This window comes from Coffea arabica, chromosome 1e (genome assembly GCF_036785885.1).
Source record: "Coffea arabica cultivar ET-39 chromosome 1e, Coffea Arabica ET-39 HiFi, whole genome shotgun sequence".
NCBI classification, from domain to species: domain Eukaryota; kingdom Viridiplantae; phylum Streptophyta; class Magnoliopsida; order Gentianales; family Rubiaceae; genus Coffea; species Coffea arabica.
The window spans coordinates 36,754,318-36,769,692 of NC_092311.1; the positions used below are offsets into that span (position 1 = coordinate 36,754,318).

The following is a 15,375-nucleotide window of genomic DNA, read 5'->3' on the forward strand; positions in this document are numbered from 1 at the left end:
AGATGGAGATGAAGAAGGAGGAGTTGAAACTCAAGTGATATGGGTTATCTCTTCTCCAACTCTTTATCTTTTGTTATTGGATTCTTAAGTATGGTTAATATACAAGTTTTGGATTTTATGTTTATTATGTATTTCTAAAGTTAATGCCTAGAGTATGGATGAACTTTTTATATTTTGTTAATGATGTTTATTTGGTTATTTGGTGATATTATTTTGAGCAGGTTATTTATCACTTTTGATATTCTAATCATAATTAACTGGCCATTAATTGTGATTATCTAATGTGTTAAATTTGCAATGAGAATTGGAATTTAACAGTAGTTCAAGAAAGTGATAAACATAGGGAGTTTACTCACGAAAGTAGAGGTGCACGTATGTGGTTTAAGTGACATGTTTCATGTAATTTCATAGAAGAAATGAAACTTGTAGTTAATTTCATAACCACGAGAATAGGTATGACTTAATTACAAGTATAGTTGATTCACTACGAGAGTAGATTTCACATACATTAGGAAATTATGCCATAACTAGTCAAGATAATAACATTCACTTAACCGGTAATCTCATTTGCAAGAGTAGTGAGGAATTCCATATCTCTAGGAGCTTTCTAGTGTTAATTTTCATTACTTTTATATTTATGGTAGTCTAGATAATAAAGAAATTCGAAAATCACCGGTAATTGCAATCTTCCCTGTGGGATCGACTCTTAATACCCTATACTCGCTCACGATTCGTATACTTGCGATAAATCGCGTGTGGATTATTTAGAAGTTTATAAATGTAAAACTTGATTGTGAATGAGCTAATTGTATATGTATACCCCGCGCACGTCACTATTCTTGGAATCCCCTGTGGGTGTTGGATTTGCTTACTCAAATACATCATCGGATTACACAACCGGAGCCACAAAAACTGCAGCAGATTTTTATACATTTTTAGTCAATTGGCTAGAAATATTCCCAGATACAAAACCAGGTGACTTCATAATGGGAGAAAGCTATGCCGGTCATTATTTGCATCAACTTGGTCAACTAATCCTCCATAACAACAAGATGACTAACCATACTGTCATTAACTTGAAAGGAATTCTTGCAAGTTTTTTCTTTCTTGAATCATCAATTTTCTTCATTTTTTTTTGTTTATTTAGCTTAATGACACATTAAGTGCCTGTTTGATAACATAAAAAAGTGTTGAAACTGAATTCATTCAGACATTCAGATGTTGTGGGTGTTTGATAAATAAAAATTCACCTGCTAAACTTATTAAGTGGTGCTGAATTTGTATGTATTTTTTTCAGCACAAGAATCGTAGCTGAATGCTTAATTTGATAAGAATCAAGAGATTTACTTCAACTAATTTATCTTATCTACCAAATATATCCATGTTTGTTAATTACATTCAAAATCCTTATCTAATTAAACAACCTAATATTCCCTATTCAAAATCCTTATCTAATTAAACAAAACAACCTGATATTCTCTATTCAAAATTTTTTTTAACAATAGTATTTTTTTGCAGTAATTTTCATCCACAAACATTTATATTTTGATATATATATTTTTTGTGCAGATAAATATTATTTATGTGATGCAACTTATCCACACACACGTGGTTTTATGACACCATATCGAAATATTAGATATTGGTTGTCTAATTTTCGAAATGCTTCTCGTCCAAGATCAAAAGGAGAACGCTTTAACCAAGCACATGCAAGATTGAGAAATATAATTGAACGTGCTTTTGGAGTATTAAAAACTCGTTTTCCCATTCTCAAAATGATGAAACCATATCCTTTTCCCACACAAAGAAACATTGTCATTGTATGCATTGCTCTTCACAATCATTGTCATTTTCATACCTAATAATTTTAAGTTAATTAAATCATAGGTTCTATTTCCTTTTTGGATTAAAAGAAAGAAGGGCAAAATTGTACAATTTAGCTTATTAAGCATTAAGTTATGAATATTTATCAAACAGTATAAATAGATTCAGACATTCATATATCTCTTTTCAATGCTTAAAATTCAGCAAATTAATTATTTCAGTATTCAGAATTCAGAATTCAAATTCAGTGTTATCAAACGGAGCCTAAATGATGATCATATGTTGTCAATTGCTTGCAGATTGGGAATGAAGTCATCGATATTGAAACTCAAACTAGAGGTAGTTATGATTATTACTGGGCATATGCCCTTATATCCAATGAATTCATCAGGGTATTGCTTCCAGTTGCAATTTTTCTTCAGAAGATCCAGTATCAGATGCTTGCGTAACATACCTAGGCTAAGTAGATTCAGCTAAAGGCCATATCGACGATTACAATATATATGCTCCTTTGTGTTCTTCGTCTTCAAATGCTCCTTCTTCAGTAAAACTTGATTCTATACACTAATACTCATTCTTTCTGCTCTAAATAAAAACAAGATTAAATTAACAAAATTTTGAAAATCGCTTTGATTAAAACAGATATCTAAGTATAATCCATGCTCGGATAATTATCTTCTCACTTACCTAAATACTCCTGCTGTGCAAAAATCACTTCATGCAACTACCACTGGTATCCCTGGACCCTGGGAAGCCTGCAAGTAAGTAGCGGAAATCTAGAGTGGATACTTTATTTTATACTATCCTTTCCATTTTATTAAACTAAGTTTTTTTATTAATTTAATTCTACACACAGTGGCTACATAAACTCTAATTGGGATAACGAGCCAGACAGTGTTGCCTGTAATCACATCAAGTGGTATTGGAGTCTGGATTTACAGGTAATGGAGTGAAAAGTTTGTGCTGATCATTAAGCCAAAGTTTTAGTGTCTAATCAAGAACTGGAACATTTTAAATTGCAGCGGAGACACAGACAGTGTAGTATCTGTGACACTGTAGACCAGCTAATGTCTTTAAAGCAAGTCTTTGTGTCTATTTTTCACTGTTTTTAGACGAGCAAATCAGGTGATTGATCTAGTGGCAAATATCGGATGCAACGGTAGTGGATACAAAACTTTTCAATTAGAGGCTGAGTTACCAAGACTAGTTCATGAAGTAGCAAGACTTGATAGATTAGGTTTCCTAGTTTTTAGGAAATGTAAGGTTCATATATAGATAATAGTTTCCTCATGTTTTTATTTAAGTTTCCACCTATAATTTTGGGGTTAGATTTATGTCGCCCTCCGTGTTTGTCATATTTTGAAGAACGTGTCATGTTTGTCCTTGAGCCTCTTAGAAACAGAACTAGGGAGGGGTATGGAGGGACCATTGCTCCGCCAAGTTCTAAAAAATTATTTTTTTCTTCAGAAAATTAAAGATTTTCAAAAAGGTGTCTGTAAATTAAAACTTTTATCCCTACAAAACTTGAAACTAATTTATGTATATATGGAAGTTTTAAGATACGTTAAATTTTGCTCCCTTAAAGAAAAATTTTCTGGTTTGTCTATTCCCCAAATGTTCTGAAATCAACCATGTGAGTCGGTTAAAAATTTAGCACCAAAATCCTAGTCACTTGGAAGTAAATCCCAAAGAGGATTTATATCTTATACCTTATATGTCATCTCTACCTATTGAAAAGATGGTAACTTTTGTACGTATCCCACCCCTCTAGCCCTCCTTTCATTGTAAGAGTACAACTAGGCCTATCAATTTGGCCGAAATATTTTGCCCATTCAGCCCTGAATTTATCGGGCTGTGTGCAGTGTGAGTTAAGCTGAGATTGGGCCGAAGTATTTTGTCCGAATGAAAATGAGTTGATTTTGGATTGCACTAAACTCGACCCACTTAATAAGTCAAAATAATATATATACTAGTGCTAATATTTGTGTGCATGCGTGCATGCGTGTGTATATACGTTGCGCATGTATGTGTGGAGTAGGCCTTATTCTAGTGGCTAATATTGAGTCCCTAGAATCCCTTTCCATTTCATATATTCTGCCCCTCCTTTATATTTATATATATATATATATTATATATATGTATGTATGTATAAATTCTGCCCCTTCTTTACCAATATGTGTGTGTATGTTATTTTTTTGTTTTAGAGTATCTACTACTAAAATGTTAGATTTTTTTAACATACAGTTTGTTATCTCTCCATCTGTTACACTACTACCCCTGTAGGATCAAAAAATCCCTTCTTCTATCCTTCTCAATATTTTATTAGCATTGCAACTTTACTCGAGTGTTATACGACTTCTTTGGATTGGTTGGTTGTTTCTTTTAGTCAGATTTGTGCTTGACCGAAGTAGACCCAACTTTTTTTGTGAGTTGATTATGAGTTACAAAAATATGATCATAGATGAGTTGAGTTTGAGCTCAAAAAATTTGAGCATATCAAAACTCAATTCTTATAACTTAATTTACAATTCTAACTACAACTAACCCATAATAGCATGATCAATATAGATTGACTTATAAATGAGCAACACTATAAACTAACCTTCAAATGGTGGAAGCATTACTAAGGCATAATTAGACTAAACAATTCACATGTAGTAAAACTTAAACCTGAAACTTGTTCCAAGTTATCAACAGTGTTTTGAAAATCGGACCGGACCGGCCAGTTCGACCGGTTGAGCCGCGAACCGGCCATGACACCGGTCCGGTTCTGTGTTGGTGTTGACTTTGTCAAAAAACCGGTCAAAACCGTGAAAACCGCTGAACCAGATCGAACCGGTTTTCAAGTTCCCCCTCCCCCTTTTTTTTTAAGTTTTACAAAATGCTTCTATCAAGATTCAAACTCAAGACCTTTATAATACAAGACCAATGTAGTAACTATTGCACCATTACATCTTATTTGTTTTTTTTTATAACTTATTTATATATATATAACAAACATTCATATTTATTTTTTCCATTTTTCTTACAAAATCTCATTCTTTCATGACTCTTTCTTTTTAATCTTCAACACACACACACACACACACACACTCTCTCTCTCTCTCTCCCCTCTTTTTTTTGTTACTCCCTTTTAAATCAAACCTCTTTAGTTTTAATTTATTGATATTTTCTTCCATCTTTTTAATTTTGTTTTTGTCCATTAAATTGAAAAAAAGTTAAAAAAGAATTATTTTTCTTTAACCCAAATTATTTAATACTACAACCACTCACTTTTATCTTATTTTTTGTTTCTTATCAAGTTTGCATTTCTGTTTTCGATTCTCTTGGCTTCCTTCAAACTCCGAACTTTCTTTTTAAAATTGCAATCTCTAAATCCTAAAGACGTAAATTAAAATTTAAGTTCACAATGTCAAATTCTCATAGACTTGAATTTTGTATAATTTCAAAATATTGTGATATTTTTGGATTGGATTTAAGATTATTTTGGTAGATATAATTGAAATTGAAATGAAATTTATTTGTTTTAGCTTATTATTTAAAAAATTTATTTTTGAAAATTCAAGTTATTCAAAAATAGTAAACTTTTCATCATATATAGTTTTAAATTAGTCTATTACATGTCTTATTTTGTGCATATATATATTTATATAAATTATTTTTAAAAAAATTCATTGAACCGGGGTTGAACCGGTCCGACCAGTTGAACCTCGACCCTTTCACTTTACTGGTTAAATTGACGGCCCGGGTTTTAAAACATTGGTTATCAACCTGGTCGGGCACTCAATTCTTCTCATGTTCATTTTGTGGAAAGCTTTCCCTTCAAATCACAACTAAATTGTCGCCTAATAAATGCACAGGATAAAATGGGAGACAAATAGGTAAAAAGCCTATCATTTGTTGTGAAGAATAATTCAGGGTGAGAGATGCAATCTAATTTATGAATAGCTGAAGCTGTGGAGTTCTAATCAATTTTAGGCAATTTCGTCTTGATTGACACTATGTAAGTGTCAAAATATTGGCTTGATTCTTCTAAATTAAACATAAGTTCACCCTACCCTTTCTCTAACTAGTTTAGGAGTACGTGCAGTGCACGGAATACAACTAGTTTTTTAGACTCTTAATATTGATGTTTTCTCAGAAATTAATATGGTGAGTGAAAAATTAATTACATCTTCTAATTTTATGTGTTTTATTAGTTTTAACTTTTAAAAGACATGTAAGGTCTTTTTGTATTTTTTTCAATTAAATTTGTAATTACATTTTAATACTTCATTTGTTATATATATGTTTTCCTTGATTTGGAGGCATTATGAATATGCTTAATAGTCAGCAAAACCTTTAATCAACCATGTTGAACTATAACCTCCTTGAAATTTAGTACGGGTCAAACTTTAAGTTAATTAAGCACTCGTTCAATGGTCAACTTAAGCTCCAATGCTATTAATGGGCAATCATTCAACAACCAATCAACATATCTTTGCCGTCAATGGATTTACCTTGTGGTCTTGTGGTCAATCTATAGTTCCTAACTTTAACTGCAACTCTAGTATCCAACCCACGGCTTTTTGCTCAAACAATAACTTTTTAACCTAAGGAAAAAAAGATGTTGTTTTGGAATTCAGTTGTTCAAGCACCGGAAGCTACACTCGTTGTATGAGGCATTAGAAAAGGTCAAGGGGGGTTTGTGATTGTTTAAGTATCCCAGAATTTCTGATCAACAACAGTATTCACTACTTTTGCCTTACAATGCATGTGCTGTTTTCCTTCCCATTGTTGCAGAATTGATGCTTGTGGGGTTTATTTCCTTACTCTTGATGGTGTTTCAAGGTCTAATAAGCCATGTATGCATTCCTCATGATTCTGCAAACATCATGCTCCCATGCAAGCTTAAAACTGAGGCATCCTCTGGTGGTTCTGAGCATCTTGACATCGCAAAACATGGGAGGAGGCTTTTGGCTGAAGATGTGAGCTTGGAAACTTGTGCACGCCAGGTATCATGTTTCCCAAAAAAAAAAAAGTAATCTTTACTTTTACCTTCTGGTCTAAATGCACAAAATTCATGTATACATAGGTTCCATTCTACTACTTAAAAGATGATAATTTCCAAGTTATGTTTGTGGTTTCAATTGTTTTTTTTTTCTTTTCTTGTTTATATGTTGGATTACATTTACAGGGAAAACTCCCACTGTTGTCACTGGAAGCATTGCATCAGCTGCACATTTTCATATTTGTGTTGGCTGTGGTTCATGTGATCTTCTGTGTTACACCATGCTTCTAGAAGGAGAAAAGGTACTGCATTCGAAGCTCGTCGTACAATAATATGAAAATCATAGTCTCGCTGGAATTTTTGTTGCCTTTGTTCAAAAGACATGTTGCAAAGTGAATTTTACGGGGTCAAATGGTATTTAGTTTGGTCGAAAAGCTGGAATACCCCTAACTAAAAAAATGGTATTCAGTATGGGTTTTAATTTATCTTTTGGTTATCCATTCCGAGAAATCTGAATTACACACTAAAAATTTCTAGTTTGGTAAAAGTTGTTTTCCGACAACTGCATCAAATATGATCTCAAATCTATATCTATCTTCCGGAGAAGTTACAGAAAATTTTCAAAGTGCAAAACCCATAGTCGATCTATATATTTAGCAAACAAAATGAATTGTTGGTTTAGCAAAACCCATAGTCGATCTTTTTTTTTTTTTTTTTTTTCAATTCATAAACTTGATCTCATCGTAGATAAGACAATGAAAGCACTGTGATAATTCAATTAGAAGCGAGATATCACAACCACATAGCGGTAATTTTTCTGGCAAATTATTACTTTTTTTTTATAAACAAAATTATACTAGCAACTATTTAAGAATTATTCTACCACGACTCTATCTATTCTACCAAGAATTATTTGGTTTCGTTGGTCTAAAAAAAATTTTTTTTGTGGGGTTTGTTGCACTTTTCATTGTTGCAGCTCATGCAATTCATATCCACCACCACCGAATATTCAAGGAGAAAGCGGGGAGATATTGGAGAAAGTTTGCTGTTGTGAGTTGGATGGTGAGTTTCTTTACATTCTTCATTAATGAATTGTACTAAAAATAATTTGATTTATCCATGTTAAATATTTAGCTGTAGTACCGATTGTCATATGATAGTACATTTTACTTGCTTATTGTAAATATCATTTACTAGAAGTAGTAGTTAGTTTAGGGGTTTATTACATTTGCCTCCCTTATAATTTGACCATCCCAGACAAAATATACCAGCAATTAAAATACCCAATTCTTTTATTCTAACATTTAATAACCCTGAAAAACTAGGGAAATTCTGTTTTCATATGAATTTTCTTCTTGGTTTGTAACAGATTTCTTGATCCTATCAAGTTCCACTAAAAATTGGCAAATGAATGGAAAACATCAAATTGGTCCTTAAGTGTTCTTGGATTTGATAGGAATTTAAGGGTTTTGTGTTTATGGAAACTACCATGGTTTCAATCCTATATCAAGATTCTTGTACCAGTTTTTTTTTTCCTTGATACTGTAGAAATTTTTTCTCCCTGCACCTAAATAATGGACGAAGAGATAGCTTGGTTTCTATCATTCTAAACGTGGGAATAGAGGAGTAAAATTGGACTATTTACCTTTTTTAAAAAAAAAAAAAAATCCTGTACCATGAGCTTCAAGTTGCTTAATATCTAAGGAATACTCGCAGAAGATGACTTTCATATTTGAGAAGGCATTTAATTACTTAAATTGAGTAAAATGAACCACATATATATATTGGTGGGAAACATCTTTTTGAGATGCATTTTCTCTTGATTTAATTTGGCTATGGCTTGGTGAAGTAACTTCCAATCTTTCATCTCATACAAAATTTTTTTGTTGGTCCAAAATCTTTTGCAGGTGTCGTTCTTCAAGCAGTTTTATGGCTCAGTCACCAAGCCAGACTACATTGCTTTGCGAAGAGGATTTATACGTGTACAATTATCAATTAACATTGCTCTGATTCAAACATGTAATTTCTGGTGTAAACAAATATTTTTCTTCTATCATTCCTCATTGTGTGTGCTGTCCACCTATCTTGCTTTCAGGCTCATTGTCCCTCCATGCCTAACTTCGATTTTCACACTTATATGATGAGAACCCTCGAACAGGACTTCAAGAAAATAGTTGGTATAAGGTATAACTAGCTACCTATACACATTCAACTTCTCATATTCTAGACTACAATGAAAAGTCATTCCAACAATATTGATGCCTGATCCTTAACAACAGCTGGTACTTGTGGGTCTTTGTATTGGTCTTTTTGTCTATGGATTTGGCAAATCCTTCTTTGCTTCTGAATTTCATTCTTGTCATGACCACATTTGGAAAATTTATATTGATCCTGCCCTTCTATGCATGGTTAGTTGCTGCAGGATGGTACTAATATTTCTGGCTATCATTTATGCCTTTAGTAGTGAGTAAATCGACTTAATTACCGGCTTAAATAGTTGTTACCTGCTCAGTTCATGCAACTACTAAGGTTTTCATGAGGTTCAAATTGCAGCTATTACTTCTTGTGGGTGCTAAATTAGAGCACAAAATTACTGAATTAGCTCAAGAGGTTGTAGAGAAAAGGAATGAAGAAGCTGATGCTGCACCGGTGAAGCCTTCTGATGAACTTTTTTGGTTTCATAGCCCAAATCTTTTTCTATACTTGGTTCACTTCATATTGTTTCAAAATTCATTCGAGATTGCTTTTCTTTTTTGGGTTTGGGTAAGTGAATTGATAATTTTTGCTGATGCGTTGTTCTTGTTCATTTGGAATAACTTCCAAGTGTACCAACCCAAAGCCGTTTTATCACCCTCCAGACCACATATGGGTTCAAATCATGCATTATGGAAGAATTGGAATTTATTATCCCAAGGCTTACTATAGGGTAATTACTAGGAAATGAGAAAAATAAATATTGTAGCTTTCTTGCTCTTATTTTGTCGATTGATAAATATTTCACCTATGCAGGATACTTGTCCAAGTTCTTTGCAGTTACAGTACTTTACCTTTATATGCTTTAGTCACACAGGTACTATAATTAAGAATGATACTGACTGATATTGAACTAGAAATATTGTGTTTTTTCCTAACTTTTTATTTTTATTTATTTATTATTATAGATGGGTAGCATGTTTAAGCAAGGCATGTTCGATGAATACATACACGAGCTTATTTTGAAATGGGCAAAGAGGAGACCTAGTTCTGCAACCGGTGAAAGTCATATGTTGGCTAGCCAATCTATGGATAGCATTTATGCTTCTGAGCATCCAACTCTTGATGATGCTATTGCAACATCAGTAATTGAACTTAATCATCACAACGAATCTCAAACACCATTTTCTTGGTGATCTTTTAATTCGAGGAAGATGTACTATCGTGTATCCAATTCATAAATGTGCAGATAACAAAAGTTTCTTCTTTTCTTTTTTTTTTTTGTGTTTTTCTTTTCTTGTCTTCTGTAAATAACAGCATCATAATTGATGGGATTAGATTCTAATTTAAGTGATAGCTCATGTTTAAAGGGTTAAAATAATAATAAAAAAGTACTCTTGAAATAATAATAATATTTTTAGCCACTTTATTCAAATTGCGAAGTTATCAATTCAAACATAGAGCAATTAGCTCCATTTGGACTAAGCTGCTCTGGATTTCCATTTCCGATACTTGCCGTTAACTGACCGAGTAGTTCGTGGAAGTGTCAAATTAAGTAGTCGTATAGTATGGAAAAATTATATGAGATGAGAAACGAATGAAAATGGCCCACCAAAAAATTTAAAAAAAAGGGAATTGTAAATATTTTAGTGTTCTATGTCCAAAGACCCAAAGATTCCAGTATGCTTGGATTTGATGAAAATTTAAGGGGTTTTTTTGTTTATGCAAATTAACGTCAGTTCCCATCCTATATCTTTTCCATTGCATACAAGTAAAGGACGAAGAGCTTAGCTTGCATGGTTTCTATATCAGTTTACACTTTACACTACAGGTAGGATTCATAGAGGTGCTATTTCGGACCATCTCCTTTCATTCATTCTTTCTTTCTTTCTTCTTCTTTTTAAACCCTATAATATGTGCAGGAACTTGCTTAATATATTATATTAAAAGTCTCGAAGAAGAATAGAATAGAAGATGACTGTCAATTGTCATATTTGAGACGGGTACTTAATTAATCAATTTTTGTAATAATGAAACCATTTATTATCTGTCATGTGTGGAAATAGAGATGCGTTGTGTTTGAATCTAACTTACCATTTCTGTAATCTCATAGAGAATTTGTTTGGTCCAAGTGTTCTGCAGGTATCGTTCTCCAAAAAGCTCCATGGCTCAGTTATCAAGTCAGACTACGGCCTTGTTTGGAATCCACATTTTTTGCCAAGTTTGTCTACTATAAGTTTTTTAAAAACTTTAACTACAATAACTTCAAAAAATTTCTCAAAATTTTTAAACTATACACTTCAAAATATTCAAAAATCTATACATTTCAAAAATTTTTTTAAAAACTTTTACAGTAAGCTACAGTAAAGTTTTAGACAAACTCCCAAAAAACTCACATTCCATTGCGAAAAATGTTTATGCATGTACAATGATCATAATATGTTGCTAATAACTAAAACTTGTAATTTCTGATGTAACCAATATTTTTCTTCTTAATTAGCATTCTTGATTTCTTGTCCCTATCTTGCTTTCAGGGCCATTGTCCCTCCAATCCATGCCTAATTTTGATTTTCACATGTATATGTGGCGGGTGTGTAATGATGTACATGACATCAAGAAAATAGTTTCTTCCATTGTAGAAAACTGAATGAGAAGTCACTGGAATTCTTCATGCCAATAATACTGATGGCTGATCCTTAACTCAGCTGGTACATGTGGATCTTTGTTATGCTCTTTTTGTTAATGAATTTATCAGGTAGGTGGATCCTTTCTGGTCTGTTTACATATTGATATGGTGATGGAATTTGAATTGATATTCTATCCTTGGTATGGTTAATTATTGCAAGGTGGCACACACATTTTTGGCTATCATTTTTGCCTTCACTAGTATGTCAATCAACTTAATTACCCACTTATAGAGCTGCAGTTAACTACCTATTTTGTGCAGCATTGAGATTTTAATCTTTGTCTAATTGAAGCTATTATTTCTAGTAGGCGCAAAATTAGAACACATACTTAACGAATTAGCTATAGATGTTGTTGCATACAAAAGAAATGGAGAAGTTGAGAGATAATGCTACATGAGTGGAGCATTCGGATGAACTGTTTTGATTTCACCTCCCAGCTCTGGTTCTACACTTGATTCACTTCATACTGTTTCGGAATTCATTTGAGATTTGCTTTTCTTTTCTGGGTTTGAGTAAGTAAATTGACATTTTGGCTGATTCATTGTTCTTGATATCATGTTGAATATCTTCAAGTGTACTAATCCAAAGCCCTTTTATCACTCTGAAGGGCACATATGGGTTCAAACTGTTCAAATCATAAATTATGGGAGAATTGGGTTTTATTATTCTGAGACTTACTTAGGGTAATCACTTGGAAGGACTAATATCTTTGGTTTCTTCTTGTGACTAAATGTATACACATTGATAGCTATATATATATATATATATATATATATATATATATATATATATATATATTCCTCATGCAGAATAATTGTTCAAGTCCTTACCAGTTGCAACACTTTACCTTTGTGTGCTCTAGTCTGATAGATATTAAATATAAAAGACGTTAATTATTTTCTATCTGAAAAAAAGTATTTTCTATCTCTTTTTTTTTTTTTGGAAAAATTTTTGAGTGCATTTGATATAGCCCATATTTTAGCATAGATATTCTACCAATTGAAAGAAGCAATTTTTTTTTACCACATTTATGACCACCCTAATTCTCACAAACTTTGGCAAAAGTTTAGGAATCTTCTCCAAAGATGAGTTTTTATAGAACATAACACTGATTTTTTACTAAAATTTTGATTTCTGACTGTTTAATCTATTTTCTACGGACATGTAGCTTGTTTTAAGCAAAACACGCTTAATTTTTTTTTTTTGGATGGAAAAAAGTTTGAATGGATTCGACTCCGATCTCCATCATGAATTAGAATATGCCTTCAAAATCAAATTCTTACAAATCTATCGTCAGACACACTTGATGCCTGTACATAAGGGCAAATTTTGGGCTGGGCAAGATGCTTTGGAAGACTTGGAAGTCACAGGCAGCAGGTTAACGAATCTATTAATAGCATTTATTTAACTGAGTACCCATCTCTTGGTGATGACATTACAACCTCAGTAATTGTGCTTACACATCAAAACATATCTGAAATACCATTTTCTTGATCTTTTAACTCGAGGAAGATGTACTATTTAATTCATAAAGGAGTAGATAATGAATTATTTTCTTTTCTTGTTTTTAAATGACAGCATTAAATTAATCATAAGGTTAATTTCTAATTTGGCTCATGTTTGAAGGGTTAAAGAATAATCTTGAGCATGATTTCGTTGGCAACCAATCACTATATAAAAGCGAGCTATCAAAAACATTTGATTTTATAATGCATTTGGTCTAGAAGCATATAAACAAAAACATTTGATTATTATGTAATCCATTTGGTCTATAAGCAAATAAACACGGCTACTTTCCGATATAAATTGATAAATCAATTTAGGCTACAAATCCAATATAAGTAGATAAGTTGATTTGGGTAACAAATACAATATTGATGTAAATTCTCAATGTCCCGGAAAAAAAGAAAATGATGCAATCTAGTTTCCCAATAGTGATATTGATTTAGGTAACAAATACAATATTGATGTAAATTCCCAATGTCCCCGAAAAAAAAAATAAAATGATGCAATCTAGTTTCCAAAAGTGATATTGATTTAGGTAACAAATACAATATTGATGTTAATTCCCAATGTCTCGAAAAAAAAAAGAAAATGATGCAATCCAGTTTCCAAAAGTGAACTATAGAACAGATTCTCGAAGTCTATCTTGACTAGGATTAACAACATGTTAACTAATAAGAATACCGAATCCTATCTAGACAAGGATTAATGTGACAGCCCCACCTTCCCCTAGGGCGTACCACAGGGGTTAGCGAACTGCCTGCCCAGATCTCATCAGGACTACTAAGACGGTCATATATAATCTAAAATGTTTCGGAAAATATTAGCGCGCTCAAGCTATTTAAAAACCATAAAATGGGAAACGAAAATTAAAATCGCAAATGAATAGTGACTGCCACGTCACTATCCAACCAGAATCCAATCGAATGTAGATATCACCATACACCTCGGAGAAACATTTCCAAACTAAATAGGATACATGAATAGGGTTTAACAGTGTTATACATATACGTTTGTAATTTACAAATCAAAAGGAAGATGTTTAGATCAAAGTACATTTAGGGTTTTTCCAACCATCGAGGAGCTTTACAAAAGAATATATTCAAACTATATGAAAACTAATTCAACTCGTGCTTCAAAACGATATAGTCTCCCAAAAGTTATTCATATTCCTGTAAGGAAAACAAAGTAACAAGGGTGAGCTTACGCTCATGAGGTACCAACAAGACACACCAGTAAACACCTTTTATCACATAGTGATCCCAAAGCTCATAAACAAAACAAGTCAATAAAAGGATACAATTGGCTCTCAAGAGCCACTTTCCACTTGCCGCACTTGATCTCCAACCCGTTGACACTCTGTCAACCTTTAAAGAGAAGAACATCCCGTAGATCCCAACTTTACTCCGTATCCCTTCCACCGATCACCCCCTTACCGGGCCCGAACACCTCACAGTAACAGAGAGAGTAATACTCGAGTATACCATAAGGTTGAGGAGTTAACACTCCACTCGACTGCAGTGAACCCAAGGTCCGTTATCGATTCACCCAAACCCTTGCCGGCTCGACTCGATTAAAGACCAATGGGTATGAGCTCAAGTAGCACAGTTAAGTTGTCGGGCAAAGCCCCAAGCCATGTCAAATCACACATGTGTACAATTTAACATTTGATAATAACAGTAATACAGATAAGAGATCGGGAGCGATAAAGTACACTCTCGTCTCATTCAAGCCATTCAAGTACACATACAAGTATAAATAACCATCCGAGCATTAGACCATATAATGGTACACTCACTAAGGTAAGTAAGCAAATTCACAAGTTAGCTTCAGGCGTAGGCGTCAGATTACCGGCACGACCTATACAACAAGAATATCACAATTAAGACTCGAACACGAGTCAAATCAAATCCACGCACTACCAAAAATAAGGCCCAATAGAACGTATAAGTGCATAGTCAAGCTAGGGACATGTGCGGAAATGAAATTTAAGTTGAAAAGCAAAAGACAGTTTTGACATTACTTAGCGGAACGGTCACAACTGGAGCTACACTTATCAGATTGGGGTGCAATTTACGCCATTTCGAAGCTAAGATAAAGGGCTACAACTTTGATGAAGACCACTCAGTCTAGTTCGTAGGGTAGCTAGGTCAAAATTTCAATGTACCAAACCAGTAT

At 33.1% G+C, this 15,375-nt stretch overlaps 2 pseudogenes; both read left to right on the plus strand.

Annotated features, from left to right (window-relative positions):
• The first annotated feature begins 812 nt into the window (after positions 1–812).
• LOC140016836 (serine carboxypeptidase 1-like) lies at positions 813–2,957 on the plus strand (annotated as a pseudogene).
• A 3,356-nt stretch (positions 2,958–6,313) lies between these two features.
• Positions 6,314–11,843, plus strand: LOC113693674 (MLO-like protein 13; annotated as a pseudogene).
• The last annotated feature ends 3,532 nt before the right edge of the window (positions 11,844–15,375 follow it).